The sequence below is a fragment of the Phascolarctos cinereus genome, unplaced genomic scaffold, assembly GCF_003287225.1.
Source record: "Phascolarctos cinereus isolate Bilbo 61053 unplaced genomic scaffold, phaCin_HiC Scaffold_1;HRSCAF=81, whole genome shotgun sequence".
Taxonomy (NCBI): domain Eukaryota; kingdom Metazoa; phylum Chordata; class Mammalia; order Diprotodontia; family Phascolarctidae; genus Phascolarctos; species Phascolarctos cinereus.
The window spans coordinates 98677717-98693186 of NW_027555514.1; the positions used below are offsets into that span (position 1 = coordinate 98677717).

The window sequence follows — 15470 nt, forward strand, 5'->3', positions numbered from 1 at the left end:
AAACTTCGTGGATGCACCTTCACAGCAAACACTGGCATTTAATAGACTATGTGATTATAAGGAGAAGAGATGGGCAGGATGTAAGAGTGATGAAGGCAATGTATGGTGCAGAGTGCTGGACTGATCATAGACTTATCCTCTCCAAGCTAAATATCCAAATTCAACAAAAGTAATGTCCTCAAGGCAAAATGACTACCAGAAGAATTAACGTCAACAGGTTAGAGCTCTTCTCTGAGCAGGAACAGTTTGTTGCTAATTTTGGGGAAAGTTGAGCAGACACACAGTTGGCAATAGTGGAGCAGAAAAGGAATGAGCACCTTTCAGAGATTTGGTGTATAGCACTATATTTGTTCCTCTGAGTCAGAATACTTGCAAACATCAAGACTGGTTTGCTGAAAATGATGGGGCAAATCAGAAGCTGCTAAGTGAAAAATGAGAACTCCATAGGGTTTATCAGCAGGATAGTTCATCCATCTCTAAGAAGGCAGCATTTAATTCCATCAAAAGTAAAGTACAAGCAAAGCTTAGAGAGATGCAGGATTCTTCACTCAGTAAGAAGGTAGATGAAATTCAGTTTTATGCTGATAGTAACAATCCAAGCACTTTTATGATGCCCTGCAAACTTTTTTTATGGGTCAAAGACCTATGGTGCATCTCAACTACTCAGTGCTGATGGAACCACATTGATTAGTGATAAGGACATGATCCCAGAGGATGGGTTGAACACTTTCATAATGTTCTCAACAGACCATCATCAATCAATACTGAAACCATTGACCATTTACTTCAGGTTAAAATCAATCCCTCCCTAGCTGGAGTTCCAACCGAAGAAGAGGTTTTGAATGCCATTAGGCTCCTTTTGTGTGGCAAAGCACCTGGTGCTGATTATATTCCAGTTGAGATTTACAAGGTAGGATGTCCATTGCTGTACAATGCACATTGATGTACAAAAGCTGACTGAAATTTTCCAGGTTATATGGCAAGAGGAGATTATCTCCCAGGAGTCCAATGATGCCTCCATTGTCCATCTCTATAAAAGTAAAGGAAATAGATTGTTCTGTGCAAATCTTAGGGGGGGTCTCTCTCTCTCTCTTAGTCAATGATGGCAAGATTCTGGCCAGAGTCCTCCTTAATAGGCTGATCCTTCATCTGGAAAATGGTCATCTACCTGAGAGCCAGTTTGTTTTTAGAAAGAGCCGAGGAAAGGTTGATATGATGTTTGTTGCCTGACAACTCCAGGAGAAAAGCCAGGAACAAAACAAAGGTCTCTATACAACATTTGTAGATCTGACCAAGGCCTTTGATATTGTCAGTCATGAGGGATTATGGAAAATTATGTCAAAATTTGGTTGCCTGGTGAAATTCATCAGCATTATACGTCAATTTCATCATGACATGCTTGCCCGAGTTTTGGATAATGGACAATGCTCTCGTGCTTTCCCAGTCCCCAGTGGAGTGAAACAAGGCTGTGTGCTTGATCCCATGCTTTTTAGCATGGTACTTTCAGCCACGTTGTCAAATGCTTTCAATGAGGATGAACATGGCATCAAGGTCAGCTACCCCACTGATGGTAAATTCTTCAACTTGAAAAGACTACAAGCCAAGACCAAAGTGGAAGGAATGTTGGTGCATGATCTTCTGTTTGCAGATGATTGTGCACTCAATGCAGCTTCTGAAGCTGAAATGCAACAAAGTATGGATCAATTCTCTGCTGCTTGTGCTAATTTTGGCCTAACAATTAACACCAAGAAAACATAGGTGCTCCATCAGCCACCACCACATCATCCATATGTGGAACCATTGATTATAGCAAATGGAGAAGTTTTGAATGCTGTGGATAAGTTCACTTACCTTAGTAGTGTGTCTTCCAAGGATGTACACATTGATAATGAGGTTGACTCATGCATTGCCAGGGCTAGCTCAGTGTTTGGGAGGCTCCAAAGGAAAGTATGGGAGAGAAGAGGTATTAGACTGACTACCAGACTGAAGGTTTACAGAGCCATTGTGCTGACCTCATTGTTGTATGCCTGTGAAACCTGGACACTATACCAGCACCATGCAAGGAAACTGAATCACTTCCATTTGAATTGTCTTAGGAAGATGCTGACGATCACCTGGCAGGATGAGATACCAGGCACTGAGGTCCTTTCTTGAACTAAACTGACAAGCATTCATACTCTGCTTCATAGAGTGAAACTTCAATGGGCTAACCATGTAGTTCGAATGCAAAATGTACGCTTGCCAAAAAGACTATTTTATGGAGAACTCACACAGGGCAAGCGTTCACATGGTGGTCAGAAGAAGTGATGCAAGGACCCTTTCAAGGTTTCTCTTAAGAACTTTGAATTGATTGTGTGACATGCGAGACCACTGGCACAGGACTGCTCAGCATGTGTCCACATCAGAAAAAGTGTTGTGCTCTAAGAGCAAAGCCAAATTGGAATAGCCCAAGAGAAATGCAAGATATGCAGTGGAGAATCCACCCCAAAGGTTCCATGGACTATTTGTGCCTGACCTGTGGTAGAATATTCTGGGCTCATATTGGTCTGATCAGCCATAGTTGGACACACACCTAACTGTAGCATAGCGGTGTCATTTTGGTCCTCTTTGGAAACAAAGGACAACAACCAACCAATTTCCAGCCTTTTGGTTTCAGGATTGTTTTTACATTAATATTTTTCATTTTTGTCTTTGTATACCCAGCATCTACCATAGTATCTCACATGGAAGTGTTTAATAAATATAGAATAAATGATGAGCTCAACAACCTTGGAAAAACATGGAAAGACCTGCATGAAACAATGAAGAGTAAAATGAGCAGAACCAAGAGAACATTGTATACAGTAACAGCAATATTGTTTTGAGAATGACATTGGGTGAACAAGTCATTTCGCCTAGTATAAACATCCAGATTATAAAAGACATGTGAAGAAAGACAGTATCTATATATACAGAGAAAGAACAGATAAGTAGAAGTTTGTATAGAGTAATATTACATAATATATATATATATATATATATATATATATTTTTTTTTTTTTGTGTCTAGGGTGGGAGGAGGAGGGAGGGAAAAAAAGGAAAAAGAAATTTAGGTAATAAATTTATTATGTGTTTGAAAGGAATAGCAAGTTGTACATAACAGATTTGCAGTTTCATGTGCAATCATATTTTTTTATTGAGCTGCTTATTTTATATCATAAATAAAAAATTAAATAAATGTGAAACTATATCTTAATTTGAATTAGTTGGATGTTGAAAATTATTATTTTTGGCAGAGATCTGATCTTGGCTTATTAAGAAAAGGGTGGATGAAATCTGGTACTGTGCATGTTAGCCAGGCACAAACCTGCCAGAAACTATTTTTATTACTTTTGATTATTTTAATATATTCTAATCTGTTCTTTTGCTGAGAGAGATAGACCCATATGTGCAAACAGCTATAAAATTATTGGATACCTATAAATGTCTAATAAAATAATGTTGATAGAAGCTGCAGTAACTCTTCCTTCTTTGTCTTCATTTTCTTTCATTACTACTGCCAGATTATGTAAATTGCCTAAACCTCATTAGTTTACTGTTAGAAATACTGAGGTGAGAAGCAACTAGAAAAACTAAAAGGAAAAATCAAATTTAGAAACTGTTGCTCGTTTGTGAACTTTCCTATCACCCTGGCAAAAGCTCATATACCCATTATATTATAAAAGGCTGTGACTAGGACTTATGAATTTTAAAGCACCTTACCCTCCTGTATTACTCAGGTTCTTTAAATGGAAATACAGAGCCAAATTTGCAATCTTTATTAATACTGAAAAGTGGTTTTCTTGAATCTCTCTCTTTCTACCACGGTGAACTTGACCACCCTGACAAAACTTATGCATCCTCTTTCCTTCTATGGAGTCAAGTATAAAACCTACATAGCCATACCCTTCTGACCCTACTCTGAGTCCAACATTAGCAACTCTGGTTCTCAATTACATACAACAAATATTCATTAAGATGGCACCTCGAAGAAATAAAGGTTTTAGGATTTTCATGTAGCCACAAATTTTTTGTTTTGTTTTTTTCAATTTAGAAGAGTCTCATCTCAGAGTGGCTCTATACTCTAAAACAGTAATTAAAGAACCCAAATTGGCAGTGGTTGGTAGTAGTCACCATAAGGGTTGGTTACTTGACTGCTTAGTAATCCCAAGTCCTTTTCCAGAGTCCTTGTAGCCTCTTTCAGAGACCTCATATCCTTTCCAGAGACTGCATTTGCTCTCCAAATATCAGGTAATTGTATTCTTTTTCTGTTCACATTCTCCCTAAATCCTGTATGTAATTAAAAGCCCCATCACTTTCAAGGAACACATTCTTGTTAAGGTACCCAGGATCCTATGGCATCCTGCTGGATCAATCCAGCTCCATCCTTTTCCAAGCACTTACTCTGGATAGGTTCTACCACTCTATATTTTTATCTAGACTGATGCCATTGTTATTTGTGAAGGCAGAGTGTCCTGGGGAATAGAGCTGGAAAAGGATAGTCCCATTTCTAGCTCTGTGTATCAGTGATGTATAAACAATCTCTGTCTGGGCCAGTTCTGTGGTCAAACAAAACAGGGTAGCCTCATAGAAATTGCTGAGCACAATATGGTACTGGCTAACATTCAGCAAGCCAGTATTTTTAATTCTTTTTGAAGACTTATTGTTATTGGTTTTTTTTTAACATCCCAATCATTTCTGGATGTACTTCTTCCCCAGAATCCAAAACGAGTCTTCTCTGTTGACAATTAAAAAAACAACATGGTTAAGTAAAACCAAGCTATACACTGCACACATCTGGAAGGGTTAAGTTATTGCTCCCACCACATTCCACCTGTTGGGGGTAAGATTCTTAAGATCTTCTGGAGGACCATCCACCATTTAAATGGTCTGTAACTTTTATCTTGACTTCCAGTACTCAAGAAGCCTGATACAGTCATCACTTAAAGGTTACAATGGAAACATATCAAAAACAAAATGAAACAAACACAGGGACATTTTCCTGGAGAAGTGACCAAGTCTAAGGGAGTTATAGGAGCAACTGAATCCTGGTTCAGAATGATCAGGTCATGTGGTGGGTGGTGTTCTAGTACACAGGTGGGTCTCAAAATGGAAAAAGGTGACTGTATGGTGACTCCAGCTCCTAGCAGCAGGGAACACCAGGTCTACAGCAATGATTATGACACTTGATGCAATCCTCTTTGTAGGTCAGGAAGCATTGCCTTGTACACTACCCACTTAATGTTTCTTGTCCCACCAATCAAGACTTCCCTCTCTCTGGATGTCCCAAGGCAGGGGTGAGGTGAAATTCAAAATCTTTACCACATGAGAGGCCTCTGAGACACTGCCCTCCTTCTGATTCTTTGGAGGATAGTTAGAAATTTTCATCCCTCCATTGATGCCATAACACAAGCACCTCATCAACAGTGCTTCCCTTTGGCTCTCTAAGCCTTCCCTCGGGAAGAGTTGTATCATGATCACTGAGTGTTATACTGACAGCAGAGTGAAGGGGCCAATTGGTATTGCATTGCAGTAAACAGTGGGCTACAATGAGTCTGCCCTTTTCCACTAAGCATGCCAGGGCCCAACCCAACAGCCATTGGGCTGCTCCTGCTGCTGGGAGCTGATTAGCAGTCTGCTGCAACAGCGACACTATCTGCACAATGATATCAACTGCTCATGGAGCCATTTCTCTGCTCCTGGGTCCTAAGTCTCTGTCCAAAGCCCATAGGGCTCACATTTCTGCCCACTGCTTCTCTGTCAGGGTCTACTACTATCCCTTGCACCTGGGGCCTGAGCTCTAATGCACAATGCTGAGACAGAATATTGCTCTAGGCTTGAGCCCAACTGAACTACTAATGGTGAATTCTGACTGCACACCTCTATGGCAAGCCCATCTCTACTCTCCTCCCCACCCCCTTACTGTAAGTTGCTGTAGGTGTGGACTGTACTTTTCCTCCTGTGTTTGGCAGCAGGAAGACCATGGGTACTTGCTATTGCTGGGGGCCTTGCTCTGCCCTCCTATGCCAGGGAATACAACACATAAAACATCTGTCAAAACTGGTGCCGCAAGTGACTCAGGTCCAATCAGGATTGATGCTCAACACACAAATTTTATTGTAACAGCAGATGTAAATGCCTAAGGCCAGGTTTATGCAAGACCACTCAAGGGAGATGTTAATTCCTGAAGTTAGGTGTAAGCACAATCATTCAGAGCTGTCTGTACTTACAGGGGTACAGGAAAGTCACCTAAGGCTGCTGGCAAAGCCAGGTCACCTCTTTCCCCTGTGGGTAAAGATAGGCTCCTGAGAATAGAAAGCCATAGACTGCACATCAAGGCTTTGGACACCCCCACTAACAGCACGGCTGGATCATGGCTTCCTGCTGTGCTAGTGAGTCAGCCTCAGTGACCACTCTGGCTGGTCTGCTATAGCCTAGTCTGGCTGACAGATCAACAAAACCATGGGATTTTTATACAATGTTTAGAAGGGTAAGGGGAGGGGAGGGAGTTTTATCTGGGATACACACACAGGATAAACTCAGGTGGTACCTCAGGCACCTAAGCTTATCTATCTAGTACTTATGCCTACCAGCTCATGGGCTTAACTGAAACTTTGGGGCTCAGCCAAGTTTACCTGCATAACCTTATATCTTAGAGGGTGCAATAAGTGGAGGTAACTCTAAATATACTAGCTTACATATTCTTTTTAAATTTCAAAAAGGAATTATTTTGCTAAGCATGGCGGGGCATATGCCTTGTGGTTACATTCACATACAATATGGAGCTTTAGGAGCTCCCCTAATTATCCAATGTAGGGCTAGGGGAGATTAATTAATTTTTTTCTTGTTTGGTTTCAGGCTTTCTGAAGAAATACTGCAAGGAAACATATGCAGGGATCCCCTTTACAGGCATCATCAGGAAGGCCTCACGATCCTTGTCTAGCTTTTCCATCCAGCCCTCTGCCAAGCACCTTCTCTGAAAAATTTGGCTTGTTCAGGACCTGGGACAGTGCCAAATGTAAGTGGTTGTTGGCAGTCACTAGGACGAAGGGCAGGAAAACTACCTTTTTTCAGGCTTTTGTCTAGTATGCTGAGGCCAAAGGGGTTAAGGATGTGGTTCCCAGGATAATCAGCCAAAGTAATTTTACACTGATTCTGAAAGGCCCACGAGCAAGTCTCACCTCCAATCAGTAATTCCCCACCCTCTGCCACAAACTCACGCAGTTGTTTTGCCTCATAGGCCTGGAAGGCCTGGCAGCAGTAGACACTCAAGTCAGAAGTGACACGGGGTACTATGCAACATTCCAGGCAACATCCAGACAGCAAGGGACACAGATCTTTCACCTCAGGGTTAATCCCAATCTTACCCTTGTTATCCCCTGCCAACCAACAAACAGCATTATACAGAAAAGGGGCCAGTTTAGGGTCCCAGAGCATATCTTCATGGGCAGCAAGCACCACCCGACTCTGGCCATATCAGGCAGCTACCAGGAAACAGCCAAGTGATTTATCTATCCCCAGAGGGAAGGCCAAGGCTCCATGCACCAGGAGTTGAGATGGGACTCCTGGCAAACTGAAGCTCAGTTTTGAGATTCCATTTAAGAGTTGCTTCTGATCTTGAGACAAGTCTTCTCCAAATCTGAAAAGGAGGCATTTACTTCTAGTTTGCATTTAATGGACTAATATGGCTCAGAGAATTAGGAATATTCCTTATTATGTGTGTAATGAATTAATCGACAAACATTTACTGGGTCTTTTGTAAACAGAGACCTACATTCTGAGGTAGAAGGTCTTTGAATTGGAAGGGGCTTTAAAGTTCAACTAATCTTATCCCCAGCTAAAGCACACATCTCATCTCCAATATACCTGATAAGATACCCAACCTTTGCATAACGTTCTCAAGTGACAAGAAATTCTAGTTCTTACAACTGTCCATTCCTTTACTTGACAACTGTAATTATTAAGCCATGCTTACTCACCATGACCTAAAATCTTGCTTCCTGTAACTTCCACCCATTGATCCTTGTTTTGCCTTTTGAGTCCAAAAGACAGCACTAATTCCTGATTCACAAGACAGTCCTTCAGATGCTTGAAGACAGCTATCATTTGACTCCCACTACCCCAAGGCCTAATATCCATGATTTCTAATTATATGTTATAATTTTGAGCTCCCCCTGCCCATCCTGATCAACTTTCTCTGGACATAATCTAGGCTACATGTAAAACAGAGATAATATTACTTGAATTATGTTCTTTACAAGGTTATTGTAAAGATCAAATTAAGTAATAGAAATAACATGTTATACTCATATCATGTTATAGGTCATTATCCTGAATATTGTCTGTTTTTTTTTCCTCTTTGCAAATGGATGAAATGTGATGTTTATTCTTTCTTTTTGCCACTATCCTCTTACATATTTTTAAGATCCCTGGTTTTGTAGCCAGGTAATCTTCATTCAGGGGCAGCTACATAGTACAGTGGATTGAGTGTCAGGTCCAGAGTTAGGAAAACCTGAGATCCAGCCTCAGACACTTAGCAGCTGTGTGATCCTGAGTAAGTGATTTAACCCTATTTCCCTCAGTTTCTTCATCTATAAAATGAGCTAGAGAAAGAAATGGCAAACCCCTCCAATACCTCTGTTAAGACCCCAAATGAGGTCACAAAGAGTTGGACACAACAGAAATGACTGAACAACAACAACAATCTTGGTTCAAATCCCAACCTTGCTATTTACTATCCATGTAATTATGACTAAGCTATGTAATCTTTGTGGGGCTCCATTCCTAATCTGTAAAATGATCAGGCTGAAGATCTAAGATCCCTTCTAGATCTCATACTATGTACCTCTGATCCTAAGTAGGGATGTGAATGGAATATAAAAACCATGTTAGCCATCAGGCACTTACCTTCCTGATTGGCATGGTGTGAATCAGAGATTATAAAATACATGAACTTAGAGTTTCTTGCCATTTCCTTCTCCAACTCCTTTTAGAGTTGAAGAAACTGAGGCAAATAAGGTTAACTGAATTGTCCAGGGTCACACAGGAAATAACTATTTAAGGCTAGATTTGAACTCAGGTCTTTCTGACTCTAGACACAGCACTGTTTCCACTCAGCCAATTGACTGATGCCCATGGGTTGTGTCATGATTATTGAGTGTTATACTGATCTCAGTGTGAAGGGGCCAATTGGTATTACATTGCAGTAAACAGTGGAATACGAGTCTGCCCTTTTCCACTAAGCATGCCAGGGCCCAACCCACTCTTCAGCCACTGAGCTGCTCCTGCTGCTGGTGTAATGAAGAACATTATTTTGCCATTTAGGTAGTAGGATCCTTTAAGCCATGGAAAGCAAAAGTTGGTGCTTAATCTTGCCCCAGACCTCTTTCCTCCTAAATCTAAACAATAGTGAAATGTACTGTTGCATAGCTCAGTACAGCCCGTACCTCCAACGCAAATGGATAAGAAAGCTTGCAATGTAATTACTTTAGATAATTATGTTTATACCAGAGACCAGGACACCTGGTCTGGTTTGTGTGATCTCTGACCCGTAATAATGGGGTGCTAGGGTGCTTGTGCTTGTACTTGTGCCCCAATTTCTCCCTAGTCTCAGAAACACTGTCTCTAACAACCATTCCCCAGCCCAAGGACACTGTGCCTAGCAGTTATTCATGCATGGGCCTCAGCACGACCCTTATCTGGCTGCTCAGGCCCCAGCCCTCAGATAATATCTCTGGAAGCCTCCCAATTCCTTAGTTGTGAGAAAGCTTTCCTTTATTGCAGAGCATTCTCTCATCAAGACAGAGGGAGAGGGGTGTACTTGACCTGCCCAAGAACTCTTCCTCTTGCCAGACTCCAAAGATCCATCCCCCTCCCTGTCCGGTATTCTCCCTGTACTTTCCCATCCATAGCCCCCAAAGACACCTGCACCTTTGGATTACCTCATCAGTGTTCCTAGCATTTCTTTCCCATGCTCTTTCCCATATAAACCCTAGCTGCATTCTCAGTCTCTTGCAGGATCCTTTAAGAATCCTTGCCCACTGAAAAGCATAACAATAAATCTTTGCCACCTTGAATTAAAGAATGCTTGAGTCTGTGAATTCATTCCAGACAACCCGTCCTGTACTCCAGTCTTTGAGGGGTCACAACCTCTCAACCTCTTACACCGCAACAGAGCCACACCAATATAATAAATATGATGATACTATATAAAATAATTTGTAGATTCAATATTACAACAATCAAACTACCAAGGGGTTACTCTCTAGAGGTAGAAAAATAATGAAGTTCATTTGAAAGAACAAAAAATCTAGTATCTCAAAAGAAATAATGGAAAAAGTAGGAAGAATAGAAGAAAAAACACTTCCAGCTCTTATACTGTATTTGTTATAAAACAGTAATCATCAAAAATATTTTGTATTGGTTAAATTTTTTTTAAAAAATAGATCAGATTAAAAAAAGTAAACTAGATAACAAGACTTCATGAATGTGGGCAGAGAACTCCTTTTAGACAAGAATGCCCTTTGTTATGGAGACCAAGGATGCCTTTAATGTGATCATTCTTGCTCTACTCATTGACACCTTGCCTTAGGGCTCTTTACTCACAGGAACACCACTTACCTTACTATATATGTAGGTACTTCCTTAGAGACTTCAAGGTGGCTGATATCTCCACAGGTATCAGTGAAGTACACACCAGCCACACTGGTAATATGGTTACCAGGGAAGTCAGATAGAACCTTGTTCTGACACTGTTAACTCGTCCAATGCCAAGCTTGACCTCCAGTGAGCAAGCCTCCACCATTCTTCACAAACTGAATCAGCTTTTTTGGCTATGGTGGCATCATAGGCATTCATGCAGTATACTCCTAGGGAATCTTGTATGCAATCTGTAATCTGCACTTTCAGACAAGGGAAACAGAGGATAGAGACCAGACTTTTTACAGATGAATGTACCCCAATGGCAGCACCTGGGCAAGGATTGAGCCACCCCACCGCACTGTGGAAAAATTGGGCCAAACTTGTATACTGCAGGGAGCCCTCATGGGCCAAGACCACCCTGCAGCCCTTGCTGGGAAGCAGCAATGAGTACCTGGCCTTTCCCATTTACCAGCACTGGGAAAGCAGCTTCACCAATGAGAAGTAGTTCACAAGGAACTTCACAGCTAGGGAGGTCCCAGGAATCTACCCCATTCATTAGCACTTTAATGGCATCTGAGGGTGTCATTGTCATGGATTCTTCACCTGTTGGAGAGAGAGAAGCAAATACTCAGTTTGGTGATGTAAGAAGTCCCTTAGAAGAGTAGCATCATCATCACAATCTCTGTTGATTACATAGGATTAAGCCAGCAAATAGTGCAGTCCTTACGTTTCAAACTCATTCAAAGATTAAAGTTCATCCCTCTCTGGCACAGATGGGAAAACTGAAGCAAAGAAGCAGCTCAGTCACAGTTATCAGAGAAGTCAGTGGCTGCAGTCTAGAATACCAAACTTTTCTCTCTGACCATTTGAACATATAATCACACTCAACTAGTCAAGAACAGTTCCTTCTCTAATGTTTTGCTAGCACAGGACAGAGAAGAGGAGTAGAGGCAGAGAAAGATATATAATGCTCAGAAAAGCCTCTATGCATAGGGGTTAGGCTCCCTCAGGGTTTATCTAAGCCACTGCTCCAGGTAGCTGGACAGCAGAGGTTGCAAGCTGCCTTGTAGGTCAGGTATAAGATCAGGATTGCAGCAGGAGGAAATAGAAATAGCTGAGTTACCATTGGATGCATTACAGGTGTTCCTATGCCTTGGCTTTACCTCCTACCTACTATTCTCTCCTTAGTTCTTGAAATCTGGTTCCTGACCCTTCTGCTCTACAGAAACCAAGCCCTCCAAGCACATCATTGACTTTCTAATTGGCCAAATGGCCCATCCTTTTCTAGGGTTTTATTTCCTTTGACCTCTGAAGCATCTGAAACTTGATTACTTGTTCTTGCAAATTTTTCCTTATTTTCTCCTCTGACATTATTTTTGTTCAGTCTTTTCAATCAAGTCTGACTCTTCATGACCGCATTTGAGGTTTTCTTGGCAAAGATAATGGAGTGCTTTGCCATTTCCTTTTGCTGCTCATCTTACAGATGAGGAAACTGAGACAAACAGAGTTAAGTGAGTGTCCCCAGGTCACACAGGTAGTAAGTATCTGAGGCCAGATTTGAACTCAGGAAGAAGAGTCTTCCTGACTCCAGGCCTAGTACTCTATCCACTACATCACCTAGCAGGCCCTCCTGATGTTATCCTCTTGGTTCTCCTACTCCATAAACTGTTTATAGAGTCATAGATTCTTGCAGTTGTAAGAGACCTTAGAGTCATCTATCCTAATCCCTTTTCTCTTTTACAAGAGAGGAAACTGAAGATCAGAGAGTTTGATTTGCCAAGTCACTCAGAAAAGTAGTGGCAGAATAGAACTCACATCTTATGAGTCCTCACTCATTTCTTTTTCTCTTATACCATACCCTGGTACTTCTGAAGCCAAACAACTTTATTATAGTCACACAGGCAAAAAACTGAGTGGGAATTTGAACTCAAGTCCAGATCAAATACCTATTCCTTTATATCATGCTGTAGATGAGTGTGGTGTAGTGAAAAGAACACCTTAGTAGTCAGGAGACTTGGATGTTAGTTACATGTTTGCCAATAACTAGTTGTATAACTTTGAGCACAGCATAAAGTCTGTGATTTTGAGACTGCTCTGGAAAAAGAGTAGGACTGATAGGTGACACAATGGGTAGAGGACTGACCCCACTGAAAAATGACTGAACAACTCAAAAAAGACTGGGGGTAGTGTGAGACAAGTAGAGCAAATTTCACAGTTGAAAGACTGAGGAAGACTTTTGAGAGAAAGAGAGAGAGAGAGAAGTCCAACATCCATCTCTAGAATTCCTTCATTCCCTTTGAATGCTCAAAAATTCATATATACATGCAATTCATATTTCCTTCAGTGTCATCTTTGACTCCTTACTCTCGCCCTAAAGATCTTATACATGGCTAGGTCTTGTCATTTTAGCCTTTGCCTTATCTGTCTCCATTTCTCCACTCAGCCATTACCCTACTTCAGGCCTTCATGACTTCTTGCCTGGACTATTACAGTAGCTTTCTAACTGGTCTCCCTGTTTCAAGTCTTTATCAATTTCAATCCAATTTCAAAGTAATTTTCTTACATCATAGCAATCTCGTATTCAATAAACTCTGGTAGCTCCCTACTATATCCAAGAGAAAATGTAAACTGTCTGGCACTTAAAGTTCTTCATTACCTGGTCCTTTCCTACCTTTTCAGTCTAACTACATTTTGCTTCCCTCCATAGACATTACACTCTAGTTACCCTGTCCCTTGTACATTATATGCCCATCTTTCACATCTTTGCCTCCATATTTGTTCTTCCCTGTACCTGGAATGCATTTGCTCCTTATCTCTACCTCTTAGTTCTACTAGTTTCCTTCTTCAGCTAAAATTCCTCTTTCTGTGGGAGACTTTTCTCATTCCCCTTGCTTCTAGTGCCTTGCCTCCTAAAGTTATCTTTTGTCTACTATGTATAACTCTTTCATGTATCTACTCATTTACCCATTTATCGCCTCTATTTGAATTTGAGCTTTTTGAGGACAGGGACCATAATGCTTAAGAAACGATTGCACCCCCTAACATCCATGTGCACCTTGTTTCATATACACCCACCCTAGAATGATCTCTTTAGTGAGGCAGGGAGGATAGAACATCTTCCCATCCAATAGAAAATCAGACAAGATAACTCACAGTTCTGTCCTGGAAATTCAGCCTGGGGACCCGAGAGTGATCTGGCTGAGGAGAGGCAACCAGAGGATGGACAAGCAGCAAGTCTGAAGATTTATAAAACTGAAGTGGGGGGTGTGGCCAAGAGTTTCCTCCTCTCTTTGTTTTGGGGCTTGACTCAGGGTCAATCTGGATTGGGGTAGGGCTTGTCTGGATATGAATAACTAGAAATATGCACTGAGTTTCCTGGAGGTCTTTGACTTGAGTTCCTTATTTCTCAGCCTATGTGACTGGGATTGAGCACCATCTTCTAAACAGGTATTAAGGGAGGTAGTTTGATGCATTTCAAAGAATCCTGGATTTGGATGGAAAAAAAATCAATTCGGATTAGATGCTCAGATGTGGTATTTACTATTGGAAACTTTGAGCAATTCCTTAATCTGTCTAGGCCTCAAGTTGTTTTTTTTTTAATTCACCTGCAAAAATCAAGGCTCACATACGTACAATGTTGTGTAACTTAGCACTTTGCAAAATATTTTATATACACTATTCAACAAATTGAGCAAATATTTATCAAGTTCTTATTCTGGCTAAGGCACTATGCAAATGATGAGTTGAGGCAGACAGGAGCGCTCCAGGCAGATGGAGTAAGCAGGCTTCGGGATGTGAGATATGAGATAAAATACAGGATGTGACCAGCCAGGAAAGTGATCAAAGAAGACTACGCATTGAAGTCCCCCATTGTGGACTTACCTGTGTGCTCTCACAAAGCACCCCCTTACCTGATATTCCCAGAACAACTCTCCCCCTTCCCTTTTCCTATTCCCTTTGCTTATATGTATGGACTCTGGAGCAGTCTTCCCCTTTCTTCTTTCCTATTCTCCTTGCTTATCTGTATGACAAAGAGGCCTCAGCCATAAAATTGTATTTAAATCAGACTTTTAACCTAGCCAATTGCCTTTGCCTCCTATGGGAAGCAGGGCTTGCCACCTATGCTCTGTCTCTCCCACATGGGAGCAGGCCTGCTTTTGTGCATCACCCCAATAAATACCTTTTTTTAACTTGGAAAACTGTGTGAGTGAATTTCTTTCAGGACAATAGGACCTATTCTTCCTCTATTCTTCATCATTTCAGGTGGCACCCCAACATTCTTGGGATGCACCCTGAACTCATCACAAGGTTCTAAGGATTAGAAATGTAATGAATATGATGATTCCAGTTCTCAAAAAAATTTACAACCCTCTAGGCAAAGGGGGTACCACTTGCACACAAGTTAATGCAAAATATTTCAAAATGAGGGGAAGTAGCTAGAAGACTCAAGGAAAACCATGCATAAATGGGTACCTAAACAGTGCTTTGAAGGAAATCAGAGCTTCTGGGAAATAGAGGAAGGAAGCAGTACAGTGTAATACTAGGATACCACTTATTCAAAGGCAATAGAAACAATATTGAGTATGGATGACAGCTAGTGTGAAAAATGATTTTTCTTAGTAATCATTGTCTTGGAGACTCAGAGCTTCCCCCATCCCCCCTTTCTTCCAAAGTTTAGTTTCTTCTTCAGAAGGACTTCAATGTAGTCTAATCTAAAGGATCTATTCTTGCTCTTTATGTTCTGGGAGTAGTATTTCCTCGGAAGTCTGTTTCCACCCAAACCTGAGTAGGATAAAATCAATTCAGTCCTG

General features: G+C 41.2%; 1 pseudogene; it reads right to left on the reverse strand.

The window, feature by feature from the left end:
- Positions 1 to 6957: 6957 nt before the first annotated feature.
- On the reverse strand, positions 6958 to 11315 carry LOC110216219 (TRPM8 channel-associated factor 2-like; annotated as a pseudogene).
- Positions 11316 to 15470: the final 4155 nt, after the last annotated feature.